Source organism: Pseudophryne corroboree, chromosome 1, assembly GCF_028390025.1.
Source record: "Pseudophryne corroboree isolate aPseCor3 chromosome 1, aPseCor3.hap2, whole genome shotgun sequence".
NCBI lineage: Eukaryota > Metazoa > Chordata > Amphibia > Anura > Myobatrachidae > Pseudophryne > Pseudophryne corroboree.
Window position 1 is genome coordinate 384,934,070 of NC_086444.1, and position 26,881 is coordinate 384,960,950.

The 26,881-nt window shown below is 43.8% G+C and overlaps 1 protein-coding gene across 4 annotated transcripts in view; it reads left to right on the top strand.

The window, feature by feature from the left end:
• The window catches only part of TTC28 (tetratricopeptide repeat domain 28), a 935,607-nt gene that overhangs the window by 319,181 nt on the left and 589,545 nt on the right, over positions 1 to 26,881 (top strand). The gene's annotated exons all lie outside the window — the stretch shown is intronic.

A 26,881-nucleotide genomic window follows, 5' to 3' on the forward strand; every position in this document is an offset into this window, starting at 1 on the left:
CATGTCTCTCCCGTAATATGCGTGTTGGCAGGGCAGTTGAAATCTGTGCTTGAGAAATTTTCAGCGTAATACCAGTTTAATCCATCTAATGCTGAGAGGTTGGGAAGGGGCGTCCAACTGCTGTTTTTACAAAAGGGATCTCACACTAAGAAGACCTAATCAGAGCTGGATTACATGTAATTCTTGCTGGCACCAAGTTTTTTTTTTTTTTCTACTGTAAATTACAGAAGAGAAAACTTTGGGGGAGAGAAAATCAGTATCATTACTCCAATCTGTATGGTCATTTTACAGCAGGGGTGATATCCCCTAGCTGCACAGGAAATTCTACTGTAACCTGTAATTGGCTTACATATCTCAGCAAGAACCCTATGCCGTCTTGTGAACCAGCTGTGCCATCTTTAATGTATAGAGAGCCTTCCCTTTAGGGCTGTGCAGAACGTTAATCCTTGGGCTAGCATGATAAAGGAGAGGTTTCACTGTCTCAGGTTTAGAACTAGGCTACTTTTGAATATTCTGGGATATATGAACTTTTGGGAATTAATAGCTGTTACTTCCCCTGGCTATTGAGCTGAATTTACACCATTGTGTACATATGTACAACACATGCTGTCCCAGCGTTGAAGTGTTTATTAACTCTTTTAAGGGATGCCATTAGTGAGAGCTGAAGCAGTTAATGTGTCTTTTTCTTGGAGAGTTCCTCTCGGGGCCCACTGGGGGGCTTGCAGCAGATGTAACAATGGAGCATATGTTTTCTTAATAGATCTAAAGCAAATAGTAGCATGACTAACACTTTTGGCTTACATACCAGCGCTGGAAAAAAGGTTAAATGTCTGCTTGAAAGATGCTTACTTTGTTAAGTGTATTCTGTGTTATGATAGTTTTAAACCGGCTATGAGAGTGATGCAAAACCAATCAGTGGCACTGGGTTTCAGAATGATCTTTTGATTTGTGTCTGCAGTGGAAAGATATAGTATATCCAGGCTGACCACAAATATAGCCTGTAAAAGATGAAATAGCCTTTGGCTCATACTACTACTTGTCTTGAAGTGTAATGCATAGCAGCATTTTTCAATAAAGCCCCTGACCTCAAGAGGCCGGTTCATTCTCTTCTGGAAAATCTGCTAGGAAAAATAATATTAATTAACAGTGCTTTTGTACAAGGGTTAGAAGAAGTCTAACAGCCGTGACGCTTTCTCTCAGCTTCTCTGTTAATTAAGGATTCGTGCAGAATACAGAGAAAGATGTTCCACTGGTGCAGTGGTTTTATTGAGGCATGAGATGGTGTAGTATGTTGCTACTTTTCACTGTAATCCTCTTGTTGCCCTTGTGCGAAGAGTGGGGGGGGGGGGGGGGAATTTGGGGATATGCATTGCACAATGTGTCAGAGACAATTGCCTAATCTTACAGATGATATTTCATGTTGGAGGTGACATTAGTGGTAATGGCCACATTTGTAATGACCATTAACAATTAAACCTCTGGTGAATATTGGTTGTTAATGAGTTAAGCAATGCATGTTTCTCTTTATGGCTCTACATGTTATTAAATATAATTATACAGAGCTACAGTGTATAATATCAGCGATGGAATATAGTTTAGAACAGTCTCTCATTGGCAAGTACATTACTTTTATTTGGGGTATGCCATCTTTTCCTTACATTAAAATGTACATTTTAAATTTGTGGTGTATTCTTAAAATGATGGAGTTCATATGACAAATCTATTCGTGTCTTGTTTTGGCATTGACACAATGCACACACTTGCCTGCAAACAGGACCCAATGCAATGCCCAGGAATGGAAATACTCAATTCCTCTGATTTTACACATAAGTTATACTAGATAATAATACATTATAAAGGATCAGGTTCAATAGTATCAACATACTGATTGGTATTTTCATTATATATTAGTGAAGCCTGAAGGTATAAACACTTATTTATCAAAGCATGCAGAGAGAGAAAGCACTAACCAATCAGCTTCTAACTCTCATTTTACAGGCTGTGTTTGAAAAATGAGAGTTAGGAGCCGATTGGTTAGCTCTTTAATTGTCTCCACTTTATCTTTCTCCATGTTTTGATAAATACCATCCTTAATACCCTATTCCTGAGCAGTGTTTCTTACACTGCGTTTAAAACCATGGCAGAGTGGGACCATGTAGGGCTCTGAGTGGCGTTTTACCAATGGGCCCTTATCCTTCTATCCTACTGTTAGTTGTGCTTTCATACAGGGGCACACAGCTACTGCTATATCATACAGGTGCAGGCAGAAACTAGTCTGGGAGTCTGTTCTAATAGCTCACTTGGGGGCAGAAAAACAACCATCCTCTGGCACACAAATTGGGTACATCCAATTGTCTCTCTGGACTAAGTAGGACAGGACAGAGCCATCCACTCAACATCCTGCCACTTAAGCCATATATATGGGACTAATTCTGCCATTTAGCATTCAGTACAAGTGCTGACATCATGGCTAGAATATATTCGGACTTGTCAGTGCAGTCTTATACAACTCTATAGCAGTCATCTTTTAACCTCATGCGTACTCATGTTTGACCCAAATGATTATGATGGAATCATTTCACGCTGCTTGTTTTGAGACCCAACACATGACATTGTACCCATTTGCCGATATCGTTGGAAACCTGCTGTAGTCACATGGATTAAGGATGTGCTTTTCTGGCCCCTTGTAGGTTTTCATTGTTGGTACTGTATCTGCAGTCATGTACATGTTACGTAGTGGAAACTACATAACAATCTTGATGTAGTGCTCCATAGTCTGTGTATCTGTAAATATATAATCCTATATTACTTTTTCCTATGGATTGTTTAGCATTTGTGTTGTCCTATGGTTTTGTGTGGAAATTCATAGAGAAGTCCAACGGTTAAATTAATTATACAACCATCAAGGATTCTAGTAGGAAAACCAAATTGAAAGTGGTACGGACTACATCTATCTGCAGATCCCACATTATGTGTTTGTCTGCTGTATTGTGGCGCATGTGAGTTTCTGTGATTGATACATAGGTATTCATGTCAAAGAAGCAGGGTATAACAGTGTAGGGCGATGTATCTTCATGTTTTCAAGAATCACATATCAGATGGAATGCAGGCTTGTACATTATTACAGCTGATATAATTTATGTATGTGGCTGTTCACAGAGACTCTAAATAGCTCAGTCTTTCTGCATGCCTTCCCAGTCTGTGTAATGTGGAGGTGAAGAGAAAGTAGTTCAAAATAATTAGTAGTTCCTGACCCATACAGGATACGTAACATTTTTGGCACTTCTTAAATGTTCCTGAAAATGTATGTTGAGTAAACTATTTAATTGTTAATTGTGTAGCATCAGGTGCATATGTATATTAATGTTTGAGAGAGTAATGTGTCGGCCAAAGCGAGCTATGTTTACATTAGGCACAGGTATTACAGATCTCACAGTGCGTAGGATGAGGGATGAGGGATGTGAATGGTGAGCTGAGTGTTGTTGCAGCAGTTATCAGGTGTCCTCTTGTTTTTATCATTGGACATATTTGGTTGGACATAATAAGAAATAATATATGAAATGAAAACTAACACACATGCATGAGCCACTGAAGGGTTTTGAACAGAAAGCGTAGAGGAATTCCGGTCAAATTTACCACATGGACGGCATTTCGTATGAGACTTCATTTTGTTTCCGTATACAGGGGTATCACTCAACTGTACAGATTAAGATGTGCAGTAGGGCATGCAGGGAGGGTTTCCAAGTACCCAGAAACCCCACTAAAGGACCAAATTATTTTTTCAGAGACACCCTTCTCTCCGTCTCTGCACAAATCGTGCACCCCCAACCAAAAATTTGTAAAGGTAGGGAACACTACTGAACTTTGAATAATTCCACTGGATGGTATACTGACTTCACCAAACAGGCAGTAAAGAACAATAAAAGCATTTTGGTCCAACACTGTTGTTGGTCATTTTATACTACTTACTCCTTTTAAGGACTATTTTTAATAGAGGAATCTCTATTCGACAGCTGTTTCATACTTTACCAACACAAAAACCCAATTTGTTTCCAAATTACTTCTAGTGATATATTCCTGTATATCATGTTTTCTTAAATTCTTGATACTGTACCCCTGAGGAAGTCCTACGGGATGAAACGCGTTTGATTCATTGTTCTTTTGATATCTGTATCACAACTTGACAAATTTTCAGCAAAGAAATCTGTCATATTCAACTGGAATAACCTTCAGTGCCTTTTTGTGTAACCATATACTGTATCTATATATGTGTACGTGTCATTCTGTACGGAATTGTGAATACATTTTATCTGTATCTATTGCTTTGTCTTAATGTTTCACAACACATTTTATGTTATTCCTATTACTGTTGAGATGATGTAATTGTTTAGAACACAATCATTAGCGCCCTCAGATCTGTGTTTTGTGCTATCTTTCTGAGTCTCTGCTAGTGGGGGGTTCTTCTAGAGACGCTGCTTTTAACTTTACCCTAGTGCAATTGGGTATTTGTTGTATGTATGTATGTATGTATGTATATATATCAGTAATACAGAAACCCCCTCGCCTCTTGAAAATCCTGCGTTTGCCCCTGAGGTGGTAGACACAATTTCTAATGGAGTTTCTTGCCCATCTGAGAGGGAAAGCTCCACTCACCACAGCTGTGCACAGATGCCAGAGGCCCCACATATCTGTCTTCAGGGGAGGGGAGCGGTGATGGGGGTGACTATGGGGTCTATTTACTAAGCCAATCAGCTCCTAACTGCCATGTCACAGACTGGGTTTGAAAAATGAGAGATAGGAGGTGATTGGCTGGTACTTTATCTCCGGCCACTTTATCTTCACCTGAGGCTTAATAAATAGACCCCTAAGCACCTCTGAAAATGCCCCTGATGATGTAACCATATACCTTGTGAAAGGTGGCATGACTATATCCTAATTCCAGGATGCAGAATGTTGGGAGTAAATTAGGGGACAGGAAAGTAAAACAAAAAAATTCTCCCTCAAATGCAGATAATCCAGCCTGATTGAGAATCTAGAAATGACAAATGCAACTTGTCCCAGGAGAATTGAGACACATAAGAGACTTAAACATGCAAAAATCAATATGTTCCTCAGATAAAGTAGAACCTGGTAAATCAGCTGACAGCATTGTTGCCCATCTGTTTTGTCAAAAACACCTATTGTGCTTACCAGGGTTGACTGGTTTAAATCAAATGGTTTTTAACTAGAGATGTGCGGCAAACAATTTTCGGGTTTTGTGTTTTGATTGTGGTCTAAATCTCCGCTCGTGTTTTGGATCTGGATTGGTTTTCCTAAAACAACCCTTTCCGGTTTTGGTTTTGGATCTGGATGATTAAAAAAATCCATAAAAACAGCTAAAATCACAGAATTTGGGGGTAATTTTGATCCTATGGTATTAACATCAATAACAGTAATTTCCACTCATTTCCAGTCTACTCTGAGCACCTCACACCTCACAATATTCTTTTTAGGTCAAAAGGTTGAACCGAGGTCTCTGGATGACTAAGCTAAGCAACACAAGTGGGCGGCACAAACACCGGGCCCATCTAGAAGTGGCACTGCAGTGGCAGACAGGATGGCAGTTTTAAAAACTAGGTCCCAAAGAGCACATAATGCAAAGAAAAAAAAGAGGTGCAACGAGGTCGCTTGATGACTAAGCTAAGCGACACAAGTGGGAGGCACAAACACCTGGCCCATCTAGGAGTGGCACTGCAGTGTCAGGATGGCAGTTTTAAAAACTAAGCCCCAAAGAGCACATAATGCAAGATGGAATTGTTTTGGGCCCTCCCGCCCACCCATATGTTGTGTACACAGAACACGTACAGTTTAATAAACCCATCATTTCAGCGACAGGTGGTGCCCCTGGAAACAGCTCGCCAAGTTCTCAGAATCATAGCTAGCTACAAACATACCACCTCCATATTTGATGACTTTTCACATTATGAGAAGAGGCAAGAGGAAGAGTGTCAAGAAGGTGATTAAAAATTAGAGAGGCACAAGCAATCAGGAACAACAATTTCCATTTCCACCTTTGCGGCTAGTTTTCACAAAGCTGTTTGTGATGTTGAAGCTTGTTTCATATCTGCTCTAGGCTTCCATTTAAACCTAGGACCAAGTACAGCAGCACCCCTGGAATTATACAGCAGCACCCCTGGAGTTATACAACATAGGCTGCACCCCTGGAGAATTAGACAGCACAGCAGACAGGCAACAGCAGCCCTGGTCTTAAACGGCTGTGGAGGCAGCACCCTTGGACTGATAGGACAGAGGGGCAGCACTCCATATATGGCAGCACCCCTGGAATGATGTGTTAAAGAAAAGACGTGCAAGATGGAATTGTCCTTGGGCCCTCCCACCCACCCTTATGTTGTATGAAAGGGACATGCACACTTTAACAAACCAATCATTTCAGCGACAGGGTCTGCCACACGACTGTGGCTGAAATGATTGGTTTGTTTGGGCCCCCACCAAAAAAAAAAGCAATTAATCTCTCCTTGCACAAACTGGCTCTACAGTGGCAAGATGTCGCCTTTATCCTCAGATCCCTCCCCCCTTCAGTGTTTACATCCTCACCCTCACAGACAAATACCATTCAAACAAACAAACCACATCATTTGGATGTCAGTGGACTGCTTACGCTATTATCCAAAGTTTCTGAACTTGACAATGACTTATGATGAATGCGCTGCAGGTGACGTATAAGGGAGGATGTTCCTAGGTGGGTAACATCCTTACCCCTACTTATTATGGATTGACAAAGGCAACAGATGGCTTGACACCTGTTGTCCGGATTTGTGGAGAAATTATTCCACACCGAAGAGGTGGCTTTTTTGGTATTTTGCCCAGGCATGACAATGGGCTTTTTCATTCCATGGGCAACAACTGTCTCCACTGGTGCCTTATTCAAACAAACCACATCACCATCATAATCCTCATCGTCAACTTCCTCCGCAGAGCCAGCTACACCCATATTCTCCTCATCCTGGTGTACTTCTACAGTGACAGTCTCAATATTAGCAACTGGACTGGTGGTGCAAATCCCAGCACTTGCAGGGGGCGTGCAAATGGTGGTAGGAGCCTCCTCTTCCCATACAGTGTTGTGAAGGTCAGGCCTAGACATCGCAACCGCAGATTGCGCCAGCACCCCTGTATTTTCACAACACCCCTGTAATTTTACAGCATACAAGACAAGGCCAGTGTACATTTATTTTCACTGCACCCCTGTATTTTTACAGCATACAGGGCCAGTATACTTTTATTTTCACTGCACCCGTACATTTTTACAGCATACAAGACAGGGTCAGTGTATATTGATTTTCAGTTCACCCTAGAATTATTACAGCATAGAAGAGAGGGCCAGTGTACATTGATTTTCACTGCACTCTAGAATTATTACAGCATACAAGACAGGGCCAGTACATTGATTTTCACTGCATCCCTGAATTTTTACAGCATACAGGGCCAGTGTACATTTATTTACACTGTGTCCCAGATTTGTTTTCAGCATACAAGACAGGGCCAGTGTACATTGGTTTTACTGCACCCCTGAATTTTTACAGCGTACATGGCCAGTGTAGTATTAGTTTAACAGCAGCACCCCTATATTTTTACAGCATACAGGACCAGTGTAATGTTATTTTAACAGCAGCACCCCTATATTTTACATCATACAGGAGTAGTGTGCTTTTAATTTTTTAACAACTGCACCCCTGATTTTTTACAGCATACAGGGCCAGTGTAATGTTATTTTAACAGCAGCACCCCTATATTTTACAGCATACAGGAGGACAGCTACACCCATGTACAGCTGCAGCACCTGTAACAGCACATGAAACACCAGTGACAGCCAGGACAGCACCCCTAACACAGCACAGATACACCACAGTGACGACTGTAGCAGCACCCCTACAGAGCACACACTAACCCCACCCGACGCCACCACCCACAGAGACAGAGGTCTGTCTCCCTCACTCTCCAAGTCTGGAGTGAAAATGGCGGTGACACGTGGCTGTTTACATGGAACCAAAACCCGCGAGAATCCAACAGCTGGATGATGATGTTTTGCCTTGTTCTGGTTTCCGAGTCTGGCGGGAAGTCCCCAGCTGGACTCGGCCGGGCTCGGAACGGGATGTTCAGGGGGGTTCGGTTCTCTGTGGACCGAACCCGCTCATGTCTAGTTTTTACTAAAACAAAAAACTCACTCTGGTATTTTTATTATGCTGTGATTACAGTCACGGTGCCATGACTTCTTTAAAAAAGCCTGTCATAGTAAAAAAATATTGTTTTTTATTCAAAATGTTTAATGCTAGTGGCATGCCCAGTGCTAATTCTTATCTTCTCCTTTTGTGTGTGTGTGTGTGTGTGTGTGTGTGTGTGTGTGTGTGTGTGTGTGTTTCTCTAAAAAGTGCTTTTTAGTTTTCCATTTTGTATTACTATTCAGATTCATTTAATTATAATAAGTAATAAATAACATATTAGTAAAAATGTGCACTTAGAAAGATTCAAAAGTATGTAGTTTGAGCATCACAGTTTGTATAATAACAGCTGATACAAGTTTTGTTAGAGTTAAGTAGGTTAATGACTCGGGTCTCTTATTGAATACTGCACTTAGGGGGTCATTTCGACCCGATCGCTCGCTGCAGTTTATCGCAGTGCAGCGATCGGGTCGGAATTGCGCATGCACCGGCACCACAGTGCGCCGGCGCTTGCCGGACGGCCGATGGCCCTCGTTCAGTAGCGATCGCCTCTGCCTGATTGACAGGCAGAGGCGGTCGCTGGGCGGGAGGGGGCTGGACGGCGGCGTTAAGCCGCCGTTTAGGGGGCGTGGTCCGTCCAACGCAAGCATTGCCGGACCGTTGGGGGGGGCACGGCGGCTGTGTGACATCTCACGCAGCCGCTGCGGCCAGTGGCAGCGACGAACAACTCCTGGCTAGCCGCAGGAGCTGCGCTGGCCGGGAGTTACTCCACAAATACAAAAGCATCGCCGCTGTGCGATGCTTTTGTATATGTGCAGGGAGGGGGGGACCAGACTGACATGCGGGGCGGACTAGCCCTGTGCTGGGCGTCCCCCCCGCATGTCAGGGAAGATGATCGTAGCTGTGCTAAATTTAGCACAGCTACAATCATCTTGGAATGACCCCCTTAGGGCCTTATTCAGAGTTGATCGCAGCAGCAAATTTGTTATCAGTTGGGCAAAACCATGGGGGTCATTCCGAGTTGATCGCACGCTGCCGATTTTTGCAGCGCAGCGATCAGGTTACTACTGCGCATGCGTATGCACCGCAATGTGCACGCACGTCGTACGGGTACAAACAGCATCGTTACTGGGCAATGCTTCTAGCGAGGAATCCATTCGCACGGGTGATCGCAAGGAGATTGACAGAAAGAGGGCGTTTATGGGTGTCAACTGACCGTTTTCTGGGAGTGGTAGGGAAAATGCAGGTGTGTCCAGGCGTTTGCAGGGCGGGTGTCTGACATCAATTCCGGCACCGGACAGGCTGAAGAGATCTCAAGGGCTGAGTAAGTTCAGACCTACTCTGAAACTGCAAAAAAAAAATTCGTCCCGCTCGGCTGCACATGCGATCGCGCACTTGCAAAGCGAAAAATGCACTCCCCCGTGGGCGGCGACTATGCCTTTGCACAGCTGCAAAAAGTAGCTAGCGAGCGATCAACTCGGAATGAGGGCCCATGTGCACTGCAGGGGGGCAGATATAACGTGCAGAGAGAGGTAGATTTGGATGGGGTGTGTTCAAACTGAAATCTAAACTGCAGTGTAAAAATAAAGCAGCCAGTATTTACCCTGCACAGAAACAATATAACCCACCCAAATCTAACTCTCTCTGCACATGTTATATCTACACCCTCTGCAGTGCACGTTGGGGGCCATTCCGAATTGACCGCACGCTGCCGATTTTCGCTGCGCTGCGATCAGGTCTCTACTGTGCATGTGTATGCACCGCAATGCGCACGTGCTTCATACGGGTACAATGCAGATCGTTGCTGAGCTATGGATATAACGAAGAATCCATACGCACAGCCGATCGCAAGAAGATTGACAGAAAGAGGGCGTTTATGGGTGTCTGGGAGCAGTAGGGAAAACGCAGGCGTGTCCGGGCGTTTGGAGGGCGGGTGTGTGACGTCTATTCCGGCACCAAAAAGACTGAAGTGATCGCAAGGGCTGAGTAAGTTCAGACTTACTCTGAAACTGCACAAAATGTTTTTGCAGAGCTCGGCTGCACAGGTGTCCGCACACTTGCAAAGCGAAAATTCACTCCCCCATAGGCGGCGACTATGCATTTTCACGGCTGCTAAAAACAGCTAGCGAGCGATCAACTTGGAATGAGGGCCATGGTTTTGCCGAACTGCTAACAAATTTTCTGCTGCGATCAACTCTGAATTAACCCCTTAGTTGTTTTTACATTGTTTTGTTTGGGTTTATCGTATGGATCATGTGAGGGAATGGAGAATATCCCAGATGAATGCAATGTATGGCAGTTTAGCTTCATTAGGTGTTGTGTCACATAATTTCTAAAATCATAGCATATACGGCATTAAATAACTGTCCTTTTATCTCCATTTCCCGACAGCACTTGACTTATTACATTAATTTTACTGTATGATTGGCCCGAAAATATTTGACACAATCTCCAATATTTTTTAATATAAGCCTGTATTTTTTTTTAAAGATCTCACTGCACCTCACACTTAATTTCATTTAAAATCTGACTTCAAAAACTATTTTGTAAAAATTCTGTTATACACAATTATTCTCTTTAATACTTAAACATCATTAGAACCAATCATCTAATAAATGTCTTTTCTTCCGTTCTCACAGCCGGTATGATAGTGTACTTCTCTTCCACGTCTCTGACAGCAGCTAGAAGCACATTACCAAGTGATGTATTGTAGAAAAAAAAGTATACAAACCAGTGGCGTAACTAGAAATTTTTCTCCCCCAAGCCAAAAAATTTTTGGCGCCCCCCCCCCCCCCCCCCCCCGCTGCATAACTGGGAGCAAGAAAGGGACAAATATGCGCGCGCCGAAGGCGCGCGCTGCAAAAAAAGGGGCGTGGTTTTGTTGGAATGGGCGTGGTTTCTCGTAAAGGGGCGTGGTATTGCAGGAAAAGACTACCTTATACCCCAGTTTTGCAACCTGCACGCCCAGACGTTAGCCACCACAGGAAAGAAAAATAATCCTGATTCATGCCCCTTACATTATTTGTCATTTTTCCTCCTTATAGTAATGCCCAGTATACATTATGCCACATACTGCAATGGCCCTTAGACATTATGCCGCACACAACAATGCACATGACACAATATGCACACACTGTAATGCCCCCGACACATTATGCCACACACCGTAATGCCCCCGACACATTATGACAGGAATCGCAATGCCCGTTATACATTATGCTACACACTGCAATGCCCCTGATACATTATAGCACATACAATGCCTGTGACACATTATGACACACACCGCAATGACCTTGAGACATTATACCACAATGCCCGTGATATAGTATACCATACACCGTAATGCCTGTGACACATACCGCAATGCCCTGCCCGTTATACCCTATGCCACACACCGCAATGCCCGTTATGTATTATGCCACACTGCAATGACCCTGAGACATTATACCACATACCACAATGCCCGTGATATAGTATACCACACACCGTAATGCCTGACACATTATGACACACACCGCAATGTCCGTGATACATTATGCCACACACTGCAATGACCCTGAGACATTATACCACATATCACAATGCCCGCGATATAGTATACCATACACCGTAATGCCTGTGACACATTATGACACACACCACAATGTCCGTGATACATTATGCCACACACCGTAATGCCCATTACACATTAAGTCCTACAGTAAGGCTTCTAATTACTTTTCAATTACCTTCTCGTTGTCAGGGGTTTCATGCACTGGGTGTCATGCTCGTTGCCAGGTGTTTCATGCACTGGGTGTCATGCTCGTTGTCAGGTGTTTCATGCACTGGGTGTCATGCTCGTTGCTAGGAGGTAGTCCTTGTTGCTAGGGCTGTGCTCCCAGTGCCACATATGTCCCCAGTGCCAGATATTTCCCCACGGTGCCAGGTACTCACATGCCCCCGGTGCCAAATATAGCCCCCCCCCCCATGTGCCAGGTACACATATACCCCCCCAGTGCCAGATATGCCCCCAGTGCCAGATATTCCCCCCCAGTGCCACATATGCCCCCAGTGCCAGATATTCCCCCCATGCCAGATATGCCGCCAGTGCCATATATTCCCCCCCAGTGCCACATATGCCCCCAGTGCCAGATATTCCCCCAGTGCCAGATATGCCGCCAGTGCCATATATTCCCCCCGAGTGCCATATATCCCCAGTGACAGATATTCCCCCCCAGTGCCAGATATTCTCCCCCAGTGCCATATAAGCCCCAGGGCCAGATATTCCCTCCCAGTGCCAGATATCCCCCCCCCCCCCAGTGCCACATATCCACCCCGTGCCAGATATCCCCCCCCCAGTGCCATATATGCCCCAGTGCCAGATATCCCCCCCAGTGCCAGACATCCCCCCCCCCCAGTGCGATATGCCCTAGTGCCAGATATCCCCCCCCCCCCCAGTGCCATATATGCCCCAGTGCCAGATATCCCCCCCCCCCCTTCCCCAGTGCCAGATATGCCCTAGTGCCAGATATCCCCCGCCCCCCCCCACAGTGTCATATATGCCCCAGTGCCGGATATCCCCCCTAGTGCCTGACATCCCCCCCCCAATGGCCATATATTCCCCGGTGCCAGACACCCTCTCCTCTCTCCCCCCCCGTGACAGATATGCCGCAGTGCAGCCGCCGCTTGTTGGAGAACTTGGAGGGACACGGCGGGCGCAGCGTGTGCCTCTCCTGTGTCCCTCCTGAGTCCTGCATCATCTCCGGCGGCCGCGGGTCTGATAGGGGGAAGTGCCGTCCGTGAGCTCTAATTGGCTCACGGACGGCACTTCCCCCTATTAGACCCGCGGGCCGCCGGAGATGATGCAGGGCTCAGGAGGGACACAGGATAGGCACACGCTGCGCCCGCCGTGTCCCTCCAATAAAGCAGACTGACATGCGGACGTTCGTCCGCATGTCAGTCTGCTGTAATCAGTGGCGCCCCCGCAGCCCCTCGCCCCCAAGCCACCGCGAGGACTGCGGGGGCAGTAGTTACGCCACTGCTTCCCCCTATTAGACCCGCGGGCCGCCGGAGATGATGCAGGGCTCAGGAGGGACACAGGATAGGCACACGCTGCGCCCGCCGTGTCCCTCCAATAAAGCAGACTGACATGCGGACGTTCGTCCGCATGTCAGTCTGCTGTAATCAGTGGCGCCCCCGCAGCCCCTCGCCCCCAAGCCACCGCGAGGACTGCGGGGGCAGTAGTTACGCCACTGATACAAACTGAGTTATTCATTTTTGCCTAACCACCTCTTCTTTTACAGTAATAGATTCCCATCTTACCTCTCACCTCCTTAACACATCTCCATTCTCTTCTGGATAACTAGTATCAGCCTGTGGTCAGGCCCTTCAAAACTACATATTTTATTCAGGCCTTGTGTATTTCAGCGCTTAATTTTGTTACTTTCTGGGACCTCTGGTCCATATATATTCATCACGCTGATATGTCACGTGCTTGTGTCATTACCACTGCGGCAAGCCTGAGGTTACAGTCTACCAATGACTTTATACGTTAACTATATGCATTTACTAAATAGTAGTGTTGTATTTTCTTTCTTATTTTGGTTTACATTTTTATTGCTTGAAAGATTATTTAAGCGATTGTTTTATAAAGCTATCATCTATAGTAAGAAAATAAAGAAATAATGACCTTGCATACCCATTAGAATGTTGGAAGAATAAAAGGAATGAGTGAAATTGTTTAGAATCATAGGGAATGTAATATGGTGCTCTTACTATGCGGGGCTATGACGTGCCGCCTTTGCAGGTTTTCTAGAACAGATCGACACTGACAGCAATCAGGTAGAACTCCTCCTTTTCTGTCCAGGCTTCTGTACTAATATTGCGATTATGTAATCACTGGGGAGCAATGGTTGACATAGAAACTACAAACCCTGGTTAAGCTGCAGGACTATTAGAAAAAGGGTGCTTAAGGGAAATTCACATACTGCCTACACCTGGGTCCATAGAAGCAGTGTGATAATCAGGGGTCATAGCTTTGCATTCCATGCTTGCAAATTCAAAACATCAAAAAACCACAGCTGGCTATAAAGACTTCTTGTAGCCTGTTTCTTCCGCAAATGCTAAGTTATTCTTTCTCTATGTAGGAGAATTGTGTTTACAGTATTTTAATATATGTATAGTCCGCCGCTTTTATATTTCATTGATTCATTCTATCTATCTATCTATCTATCTATCTATCTATCTATCTATCTATCTATATGTCATCTCACATGGTTATCTAACATCTATCTATGTATCGTCTAGCTATCATCTACTGTATCATTTCATATGTTTATCTATCTATCTATCTATCTATCTATCTATCTATCTATCTATCTATCTATCTATCTATCTATCTATCTATCTATCCTGTCTACCTAATGTGTGAAAGGGGGACTGGCTGCCATAATGTGTAAAAAGGGGGACTGTCTGCCGTATTGTGTAAAAAGGGGACGTTGTCTGCCGTAATCTATGTATCTATTTATCTATCGATCTAGTTATCTACTGTATCTACAGCATCTATCACCTATCTATAAATCATCTCATATGTTTATCTAATATGTCTATCTTTATCTATTTAGCTTTAACTATTTTTCTATTTATTTATTTATTTACTTAACTTCCTGCTGCATATTACTTATCTCATCTCATCTATCTGTCTGTCTGGAATGACACACACACACACACACACACACACACACACACACACACACACACACACACACACTCAAACAATTGGCCCCACATTCGGAGAAGATGATACATCCATGTGGAAGAACACATAAATTGTTTGGCGAACACTACACACTATTGTGAGAGTAATGATGACATACAAAGTGGCATGTTGAGTAGTCTTTTGGCATATACAGTGGCATGTAGGGCTTTGATGGCACATAGAGAGTAATATGGGGGCCTATCTATAATGGCAACAGCTGAGAATGGCACTACCAATTATGGAATTATTACTTCTCCCTCAGCTTTAGTTTCCACAGTACAGGTTGATAGCTTTTTCGAAAAAGTCTTTATGGCTAGATTGGTGGTTATAGGGTCACATTTTGATATAGGTTGAATAGCTTGCAATTTGGGAGGTAACAGAGTTTTATTGCTGAGTGGGATCACAGGAGAGGTGTCAAAATATTCCTTAATCTTGATAGTTTATGTTTTAATTTGCCAATCAAAGGGGGGAAAAAACCTACTTTTGGAACAAACGATAATCCTTTGTTTAACACATTTAATTCTGAAGTAGTAAAAATACTGTCTGATAAATTGAATAACAAGATTAATGGTGCAGAGGAGAAATGAAGGAAATGGGGCCTATAAAGAATTGTGTTTCTAAATATGCTTTAGGATTGCAATTGGTCTATTCTATTTTCATCTCTTTTAGGTAAAAAAGAAAAAAAATGACACCAGTTAGGTAGTGGGATATATAGTGGGATACAAAATTAACCACATTTTGTACTGAGGCTGAAACTCAGAAAATTAGAATATCGTGCAAAAGTTCATTTATTTCACTAATTCAATTTGAAAGATGAAACTAATATATTACATAGACTCATTTCATGAATTACTGCCTCAGTGCAGTGTGGCATGGATTCTATCAGCCTGTGGCACTGCTGAGGTGTTATGGAAGACCAGGATGCTTCAATAGCGGCCTTCAGCTCTTCTGCATTGTTCGGTCTCATGTCTCTCATCTTTCTCATGGCAATGCCCGATAGATTCTCTGTGGAGTTCAGGTCAGGCGAGTTTGCTGGTCAAACCAGCACAGTAATCCCACAGTCATTGAACCAGGTTTTGGCAGTGTGGGCAGGTGCCAAGTGCTGCTGTAAAATGAATGAAATGAAGTCAGCATCTCCATCTCTTGTCAAGCCACTCCTGAACAACAAACAACGTCAGATGCGTCTTACCTGGGCTAAAGAAAAAAAGAACTGGTCTGTTGCTCAGTAGTCCAAAGTCCTCTTTTCTGATGAGAGCAAATTTTGCATCTCATTTGGAAACCAAGGTCCCAGAGTATAGAGGAAGAATGGAGAGGCACACAATCCAAGATGCTTGAAGTCCAGTGTGAAGTTTCCACAGTCTGTGTTGACTTGGGGAGCCATGTCATCTGCTGGTGTTGGTCCACTGTGCTTTATTAAGTCCAGAGACAATGCAGCTGTCTACCAGGACATTTTAGAGCACTTCATGCTTCCTTCAGCAGACAAGCTTTATGGAGATACTGACTTCATTTTCCAGCAGGACTTGGCACCTGCCCATACTGCCAAAAGTTCCAAAACCTGGTTCAATGACCGTGGGATTACTGTGCTGGATTGTCCAGCAAACTCGCCTGACCTGAACCCCATAGAGAATCTATGGGGCATTGCCAAGAGAAAGATGAGAGACATGAGATCGAACAATCCAGAAGAGCTGAAGGCCGCTACTGAAGCATCCTGGTCTTCCATAACACCTCAGCAGTGCCACAGGCTGATAGAATCCATGCCATGTCACATTGAGGCAGTAATTCATGCAAAATGGGCCCAAACCAAGTACTGAGTACATTATGCATGATTATACTTTTCAGAGGGCCGACATTTCTGTATTCAGAATCCTTTTTTTATTGATTTTATGTAATATTCTAATTTTCTAAGATTTTGGATTTTGGGTTTTCTTAAGATGTAAGCCACAATCATCAAAATTATAACAAATAAAGGCTTGAAATATCTCACTTTGCATGTAATGAGTCTATATAATATATTAGTTTCACCTTTTAAGTTGAATTACTGAAATAAATAAACTTTTGCACTATATTCTAATTTTCTGAGTGTCACCTGTAATGTACTCAATCTACTTTATGTCACTAAATCAGATCTCCTGGAGAGAAAGTGACCTGCCAAATACTCAAAACTCTTGTTTTGCCAAAATTATTCTAAATAAACGTATTATTATTCTTAAACAAGAAATAAACCTCTGTTGCGCAGGAGATGAGCAGCTAAGAAATATTGTCAGGTGCTATCACTACCTGAGAAAAGTATTAATGTATTGGTATAAAAATAATGTCTCTGCGTTCCACATGTGGATATACAATGCAGGGTATATTATGAATTCTTTAACGACTATGAACCATACATACTCCCCTATTCATACGAGTTCGAATGATCGTCTTATATGCAGCCGTGAAGTTTTTCCTCAGGCAATCATCACAAAGAGGTGGAAATACATGCAAAAGAATAAAAATCGTACATAGTGTAACACTTTTTAACAAAAAATGGCTAAACACATTCGCCACTCTACTGGTGCTGATGTCAGAAAGTCTCTGGAAAAGAAAGTCTTACCCAGAGATGTAAGAGGAGGGTGTTCCCAAAATGACCGTACCTGGATAGTCTTGTAAGGCACCAAACCGACGCGTTTCGAACAGGAGGTCTTTTTCAAAGGTTGTGCTTCCTTAAATCCAAAAGTACATTTATATCATCTGAAGTCCCGCCCCTAATCCGATTGGTCGGTGGGCTGACTTACTTTGGGATGTAGTTGTCATCCTGACGAAAGGGAGACAGAAGACCGACCTCTGGGTAAGACTTTCTTTTCCCGGGACTTTTAACATTAGCACCAGCGGTGTATGTAGAGATAAGGACATAACATATGTGATCCCCTGTTATTGAACCGGATACCTGTTTTTTATGTTGGAATAAAATGTTTTATGTACTTTGAATAACGAATATTGTTGGATAAGGACCGTATTTGGCGTCAAAATAAACCTTGATGTGTGGGCTCCAAAGAGAAATGAAGTAAGCATTCATGTGATACCTGATTATGAAAAGATACCTTTATAGTTTGTCTTCTTGCTTTCATGTAAGAAAAGTGAGAAACCATTCTTTTGGATAAATCACCTGCAGTGACCCTCCTAAATCTACTATCAAAATCACTACCCCATAAAGAATATCCATTCATGTCGTAGGGAGTGGCAAATGGGGTGGTCTTCAGTATGCCGAATGTGGGGATCCCGGCGCACATTATACCGGCGCCGGAATCCCGACACCCGGCATACCGACAGCTATTCTCCCTCGTGGGGGTCCACGACCCCCCTGGAGGGAGAATAAAGTAGTGTGGCGCGCGTAGCGCGGCGAGCGCAGCGAGCCCGCAAGGGGCTCCTTAGCGCTCGCCACGCTGTCGGTATGCCGGCGGTCGGGCTCCCGGCGCCGGTATGCTGGTCTCCGGGAGCCCGAGCGCCGGCATACCGTACTACACCCCGCAAATGTGTTTAGCCATTTTTTGTTAAAAAGTGTTACACTATGTACGAGTTTTATTCTTTTGCATGTATTTCCACCTCTTTGTGATGATTGCCTGAGGAAAAACTTCACGACTGCATATAAGACGATCATTCGAACTCGTATGAATAGGGGAGTATGTATGGTTCATAGACGTTAAAGAATTCATAATATACCCTGCATTGTATATCCACATGTGGAGCGCAGAAACAGTATTATTATTCTTAACGTTTAAACACCCATGTACATATATATGCTGTAAATAGCTCAAGCAAGCCAGTATCTGGTGTGACTTTGCAAAAGGGGTGTATTTCACTCAATGCTTAGCATGGCTAAAATCTATAAGACATAACCACCCTAGTGGCCAATGACAGACAGATAAATCAATCTAATGCAGTTAAACTTAAATAATTTAAATTAAAGACACGGACACAGAGGTGGTGTTATAACTGATCTGCATTTTTATTACAAAATATCATGACTATACGACAGAAAGAGACAGGGAGCTGGCAGGGCCAATGCCTACTATCCTATGACAACAAAATACATGTAGGGCCAATCAGAGTATCTATGGCTTATAGCAAAACAGGGTAAAATCCCTTCAGGCCCCAAGTGATAACGGTGAAGGAAGCATAGTGCTCCCATATTAAAACAATAAAAAACAAAAATGCTGAATTAATGAAGAATTGCTGAAAGACTACAAATGAAAACTTAACAAATATAATATTGTTAAGCTCGGACTTCCAGTGTCCCAGGGCCTGAATCACAGACGCTGAAAGCCAAAGTGAGGCTGTATTGGTGGCAGACCCAGTGCAAAATGAGTGGGTACCAGGGCCGGTTCTAGACCTTGTGGTGCCCAGGGCGAAAGTTTCCTGCAGTGCCCCCCCCCCCTCAGGTAAAATAGGGTCATGGCTCCTTCATAGGGAAGTGGCATGGCCACAGTTATCTCCTTGTACTTGTGCCCCCCTGTAGCTGTACCCCCAGTAGATTTGCCCCCAGTAGCTGTGCCCCCTGTAGCAGTGCCGCCAATAGTTGTGAGCCTAGTAGCTGTGCCCCAGTAGTTGTGACCCCTGTAGCTTTGCCCCCTGTAGCAGTGCCCCCAGTAGTTGTGACCCCTGTGGTTGTGCCCCCAGTAGCTGTTCCCCCAGTAGCTGTGCCCCCTGTAGCTGTGCCCGCAGTAGTTGTGCCCCCCTGTAGCTTTGCCCCAGTAGCTGTGCCCCCTAGATGTGCCCCAGTAGTTGTGCCCCCCAGCAGTTGTGACCCCTGTAGCTGTGCCAGTGCCCCCCTGTAGCTGTACCAGTGCTCCCTGTAGCTGTGCCCCTTGTAGCTGTGCCAGTGCCTTCAGTAGTTGTGCCCCCTGTAGCTGTGCCAGTGCCCCCAGTAGTTGTGCCCCTTGTAGCTGTGCCAGTACCCTCAGTAGTTGTGCCCCCTGTAGTTGTGCTCCAGTAGCGCCGCACACACACACATAAAAAATAAAACACACACAATACTTACCGCTCCTGCTGCGCTGCTCTCCGTCTCCGACCACCGGCTCCTCTCTACTATGGGAGAGACATCATGACATCTCTCCCATAGTAGCGCTGCACAGACACTAGGGGTCAATTATAACCTCTAGTGTAAGTCAGCGACGCTGGCTGCAGTGGGCGCCCACACAGCCCACGGCGGCGCCCCGGGCAAAAAGCCTGCTTGCCCGTGGCAAGAGCCGCTACTGGTGGGTACCATGATCACTAGGAAACAAACTGAGCAATAGAATAGTATGCTGAAAGACCTAATGGAACTGAAAGTCAGTATCTAGGGAATCATCAAGAAACATCAACCTTCAGTCCCTAACCGGAGGTCTAGACAACAAATATGCCTGGGACAGCGTCTTTGGGCAAATCCAGAAGTCAACACAGGTATACACTGAAAAGAGAAAGAGAGACAGATCCCTTCCTGAAAAGAGTAGAAAAAAACCTAACCCCATCCCTAAACCACCAATACCTAAACCACTGCAGGACTGTCTTAACAGCATTGAAGGGCAGGCAAAGCAATGCACTGGGGCCCCTACACGCCCATTCGTGGAAAACTATAAAAAAAAATCATACCATGTCCCTCCTATGGTCCTACAACATCCCTCCACATGCTCCCTTTTACTTAATGGCTGGAGGCACTCTGATTGGTAGATGGCTGAAACTATTCACCAATCATCAGGCTGACAGCCATTAACTGTCTGGATGGAGGCATGTAGAGAGGTGGCAGGTAGAGAATGCTACCTCGCTGCTCTTATTGTGTGACCACCACCTGCCCCTGCTTGAAGGCCCCTAAAATTGTGGGATCTTGGGCAGCTTTCCAGTGTGCTTATACGTTAAGATGGTGCTGAACTACTGGCTTATAGAATTTAAGAAATTAAGAGGTCTATGTACTAAGCCTTGAGGAGAGATAAAGTGGACAGAGATAAAGTACCAGCCAACCAGCTCCTAACTGCCACGTTACAGGCTTTGTTTGAAAAATTACAGTTACGAACTGGTTGGCTGGAACATTATCTCAGTTCACTTTTTATCTCTACAACTCTTAGTACATAGACACCTTACTTCTTAACAACCCTGCATTAAGATCTCTATCTCTTCCTAGCTTGGGGTTTTAAGGTCTATCGTACACAGTTGTGTAATAATGGGTGCAGTGTGCACAGTGCACACAGGCCCCGGGGTCCAGGGGGGCCCACACCGCACACCCTGCACCCATTTTTTCAATACTGACCTCCGCAGAGTCCCCCTCCAGTGGCAGAAGCGCAACACAAATCACCGGGAAAAAGGTACGGTGGCCATTTTACCGCCATTTCGCACATGTGCAGTAAGAAAATCACTGGGAAAATTACTCCGGAGGCCTGAGCATACACACAAGCCTGTGACAGTGCTAGGGTCTCCTAGTGCCCAGAGTCTCTGCTGGCTATAGAAAACAGAGGGCACAGACGGAAATTGCACACACAGTCTGTCCTACATCGTCGTTGTCCATCAAAGGTTCTTTTCTTCTGTTCCTATATTATTCTGTGGAGTGTTTTTATCAAACAATATTTTTAGACCGTTTGATAAAGAGGAGCAATGAAATACAGTAGCATAAGTATAAGAAATATGTAACCGCTAATATGTCAAGATTGTCCTAAAACAACGGTAAATCTTACCTGTATTTCAGACTGGAATATTGAGCTTTATAGTGAAGGAAGAAAACTGTTTATGTCAACAATATTGACTGGAATGTGCATGTACAGGTAACTTGCCTTAGGTTTAATAACATCCTCTTGATTCTTAACACATCTTTGATAATACCCTTGGGATATGTGTGTTAAGGTCATAGTGATGTCTTGTGTGGAATTGCTCCTGGTAGAGTATGAGGAGACTGCAACCTTTAAATGAAAAAGGTCATATTATTTTATATAACAGCGCCTCCTTATATCCAGCCATACAAAGTCTTTATTAAATAGTACAGGATCTTTGCAGAATTATCATATAAATTCATGGAATACTGTATGGCTTAATAAAAATTATTCTATGTCATGTACTGCTCTATTATAGAGTTGATATCATGCTATAGGTTACGTATCTGCTATAAAATCCATCTTTTGGGATGGATAATATTATTTCATACTATGAACGTCTGAAGGCATCACAGCAAGGTGTTGGATGGACTCAGCTCTAATGTATCAGAAAAGCACATGCTGTGATGGCAAAGAATTTACATTGTAGGGGTACAATAGGGTTATCCGGGCTCAGATTTGTGGAAGGGCCACACGCACCCAGACCTTGTATAGCAGAGTTGCAGTGGTAGCACTCCCTCGAAAATGCACAGGGATTTGAAATTATTGGATGGCTTGGAAAAAGCTATCTGGGGTAAAACAAAATGTAAATCCAGACCATGGGATTTAAATTGCATTACTTAGGATGTGCTAATGAGGTGTTTCTGACTCTGTATAGGTACATACCTGAAACCATCTGAATACAATTTCCATTGGTTACTGAAGGTGCATTAAGAACATCTCGCATATGTTGTTTAGGCAAAACATGGCACACTAAACTATAATCACCATGACCTGTTCAGTAATACATCCCAACTGTCCTCCTTTAGGCAGGATACTCCCGCTTTTCTGGGACTGTCCCGCCTTCCCTCCCATGGGCTGCAGTGTTCTGCAGGGACCGGGTGAGTTCGTGGAGAGCACTTCCACTACTGCTCTGCAGAGCTGCAGGTGAATAAATGCTGTGCACAGTGTGAGTGGGGACCAGGGAGAGTCTGGGGACAGCCCAGCATCTTCGGGAGTTTCCCACGTGGCCACAGGACAGCCTAGCATCTCCGGGAGTTTCCCCTTCCCGCATGGCCATGCCCCCTCTTTGGATGTGCACGCCTTTGCACACACAGAGTCACGATTTTGCACATCAAAATGTTGGAGGTATGGTAATACAGTTATATTCTAAATATATGTTTTAAATACTCTTTTTGTATTATAAATACTCACGTGTAAAGGCCAGAATGTGTGGACATGTCACAATTGTGTATCTGTTTTAAAAGAGCCAGGTTTCTGCCTTTGCCCTCATAACTATATACAGTGCATCCAGAAAGTATTCACAGCGCTTCACTTTTTCCACATTTTCTTATGTTACAGCCTTATACCAAAATGGAATAAATTATTTTTTCCCCCTCAAAATTCTACACACAATACCCCATAATGACAATATGAAAAAAGTTTTTTTAGGATTTTTGCAAATTTATTAAAAATAAAAAAATTAAGAAATCACATGTATATAAGTTTTCACAGCCTTTGCCATGAAGCTCAAAATTTAGCTCAGGTGCATCCTATTTCCACTGATCATCCCTGAGATGTTCCTACAGCTTAATTGGAGTCCACCTGTGGTAAATTCAGTTGATTGGACATGATTTGGAAAGGTACACATCTGTTTATATAAGGTCCCACACTTGACAGTGCATGTCTCAGCACAAACCAAGCATGAAGTCGAAGGAATTGTCTGTAGATCTCCGGGACAGGATTGTCTCGAGGCACAAATCTGGGGAAGGTTACAGAAAAATATATGCTGCTTTGAAGGTCCCACTGGCCTCCATCATCCGTACATGGAACAAGTTCGGAACGACCAGGACTCTTCCTAGAGCTGGCCAGCCGTCTAAATTGAGCAATCGGGGGAGAAGGGCCTAAGTCATAAAGGTGACCAAGAACCTGATGGTCACTGTGTCAGAGCTACAGCATTCCTCTGTGGAGAGAGGAGAACCTTCCAGAAGGACAACCATCTCAGCAGCAATCCACCAATCAGGCCTGTATGGTAGAGTGGCCAGACGGAAGCCACTCCTTAGTAAAAAGCACATGGCAGCCTGCCTGGAGTTTGCCAAAATGCACCTGAAGTTCTCTCAGACCATGAGAAACAAAATTCTCTGGTCTGTTGAGACAAAGATTGAACTCTTTAGCGTGAATGCCAGGCGTCATGTTTGGAGGAAACCAGGCACCGCTTATCACCAGGCCAATACCATCCCTTCAGTGAAGCATGGTGGTGGCAGCATCATACTGTGGGGATGTTTTTTGGCGACAGAAACTGGGAGACTAGTCAGGATGGAGGGAATGATGAATGCAGCAATGTACAGAGACATCCTGAATGAAAACCTGCTCCAGAGCACTCTTGACCTCAGACTGGGGTGAGGGTTCATCTTTCAGCAGGACAACGACCCTAAGGAGTGGCTTCAGGACAACTCTGTAAATGTCCTTGAGTGGCCCATCCAGAGCCCAGACTTGAATCTGATTGAACATCTCTGGAGCGATCTGAAAATGGTTATGCACCGACGCTTCCCATCCAACCTGATGGAGCTAGAGAGGTGCTGCAAAGAGGAATGAGCAAAACTGGCCAAAGATAGGTGTGCCTTGTGGCATCATATTCAAAAAGACTTGAGGCTGTAATTGCTGCCAAAGGTGCATCAACAAAGTATTGAGCAAAGGCTGTGAATACTTATGTACATGTGATTTCTTAGTTTTTTGTTTTTAATAAATTTGTACAAATCTAAAAAAAAAAAAATCATGTTGTCATTATGGGACATTGTGTGTAGAATTTTGAGGGGAAAAATTAATTTATTCCAATTTGGAATAAGACTGTAACATAAGAAATTGTGGAAAAAATGAAGCGCTGTGAATACTTTCCGGATGCATTGTATATTACACCAAAGCATTTCTGTGGCCACCGGAAGACTCTCTCCTCTGGCAGCACTGAGCACCTGGCTCAGACGCCGCCTCTGAAGCGTGGCAGCGTTGCCTCCTTCTCCCCGGAAGACTCTCTCCTCTGGCAGCACTGAGCACCTGGCTCAGACGCCGCCTCTGAAACGTGGCAGCATTGCCTCCTCCCGGCAGCCTCTCTACTCCAGGCAGTGCTGAGCACCCAGCACAGACACTGCCTTCTGAAGCTGGGCAATAAGGGACTCACACTGCAGGATGCCTGACACTACCTCTGGACCTTGGAGACCCCTTTACTAATTAGTGAGTAGGTTATTTATTTATTTCTTTTATTTTGAACCTGAATCCCCCCAGACCCCCTCCCCCACATACATAAATTGAAGGTGGACAGTTCAATTCTGGGAATCCCGGGATTGAGATTTTTTAAATCCCCATGCCCGGGGATGAAAAAACGGCCTGGGATTGGCCTCCCTAGTCACAACTAATACAGTATATATTGTAAGCTAAAAAAAGAAGGCCATTTATTAAATGTTTTAGTTGCAGAAATTCACCGCTTTTCAAATGTTCATAAACATATTAGAGATGTATATTTCAAAAACACATCCATAAACCATGCGTTGGACGTGGCTGTCAAATTTAAAAATGGTTTTATTGGCTTCTGTGTTTTAAATATAAATAATCTGACAAATGATGCACCCACCCGGACGTGAGTACAGCCCAGTTCAGTCACAAACAGAGATACAACAGAAATGCGTGCGACTTTGCACCATTCGTATTTGTGTATGCTTGCACAGTGCATAAGCCTGCAGGGTAAGAAACGGGCACATGCGCCAATCATAAGCCCCACAGAGATCAGATCAGCTGACCTTTTGGTCATTCTGTGTGTGCTAAAATTATTCTTTCAGCTATGAAATCTTCAGCTATGAAATCAGCCCTTCTCTGTACTAATGTTACTAATGGAAGAAACCCCTGGCTGCTATCAGTGGTGGATTACAGCTACCATCATTCCTAGACAGTGCTCTCATCACAGTCCCTTACTCCTCATACGTTTTCAGCATTTCTTCTTACTAGCAACAATATTACTCAAATAACTCCTTATTAATTGTGTGTAGTTATTATACTCATACTACTGAGGTTAATTGTTCACTAGGAAGCTAAAAATAAATGTAAGGCATACTATAAGATAAAGAGACATTTTGTAAGGGGAACATTGTCAATACATTCATATAGGGTGAGTGTATGTGTTTCAGCATTGGCTCTTTATTCAGTGACTTGTTTTATAAGACTGTAGTTATATTAGTTTAAGATGACAGATGAGGTTGTTAGAAACCAGGGGTGCTGAGAAGGATATGAAGGCTTGTACAAAGCCTTGAGGGCTAGACAGTAGCAAAAAGGGGGGAACGGAAGGACTCGGGCACCATCTGAAACAGATTGTGGACAGGGAAAAGAGATCCTAACACTTCTTATTATTGGTCCGACCAGACACAACCCTCCTAGGCTGCGTGCGCAGCTCTGACTCCTGATTTATCTCCTGTTTCTGGCCGATATTAGACCATACTGAAGATATTTTGGGTCAATATTTATTAGTAATATTCTAAACTTATATTTTATTGACATACGTTTATTTCACAACAAAAGAAGGAAACATATTACATCCATTACTTGTGAATACAGTTTCTTTCATTGTGAAATATCTCAGCCTTTGTTCGTTTGTATAGGAGTGGAATTGCCTTGCCTAGATCCTCTCAGCAGCTCCACATTTTTTATGACTATTTACACCAAGTAATTGCTTCATGGTTCCCATTGTGCACCAACCTGTGCTATGTTGTGTGTCTTTGCAGTCCCAAAGATTGCTATTGCGGAGTCATTTATTGACTTGCCTGTCACAGGGGGAAATGTGTGAGGAGCGTGAGATTTTAATATACTGTAAATGGTTTATTTCAAACTGTGCCTCTTCTGTGGCGAGATATTATCAGACTTTGCTGTTTTCTCACACACAACTATTCAAGTGCATTACTGTTTTTTCTTAAATCCTTTACCGATGTTTGGGCATTTTATAATCTGATTGCACAGCAGGTATGCTACAATAAACATCCCCACAGTAACTCCAGCATCTAACTGCAGTATGCCCAAACCAGACACAGCTAAATGTGGCATATATGAGTTTCTTTTCATACAATACTTCCTGAAAGTAATGCAGACGAAAATGTTAC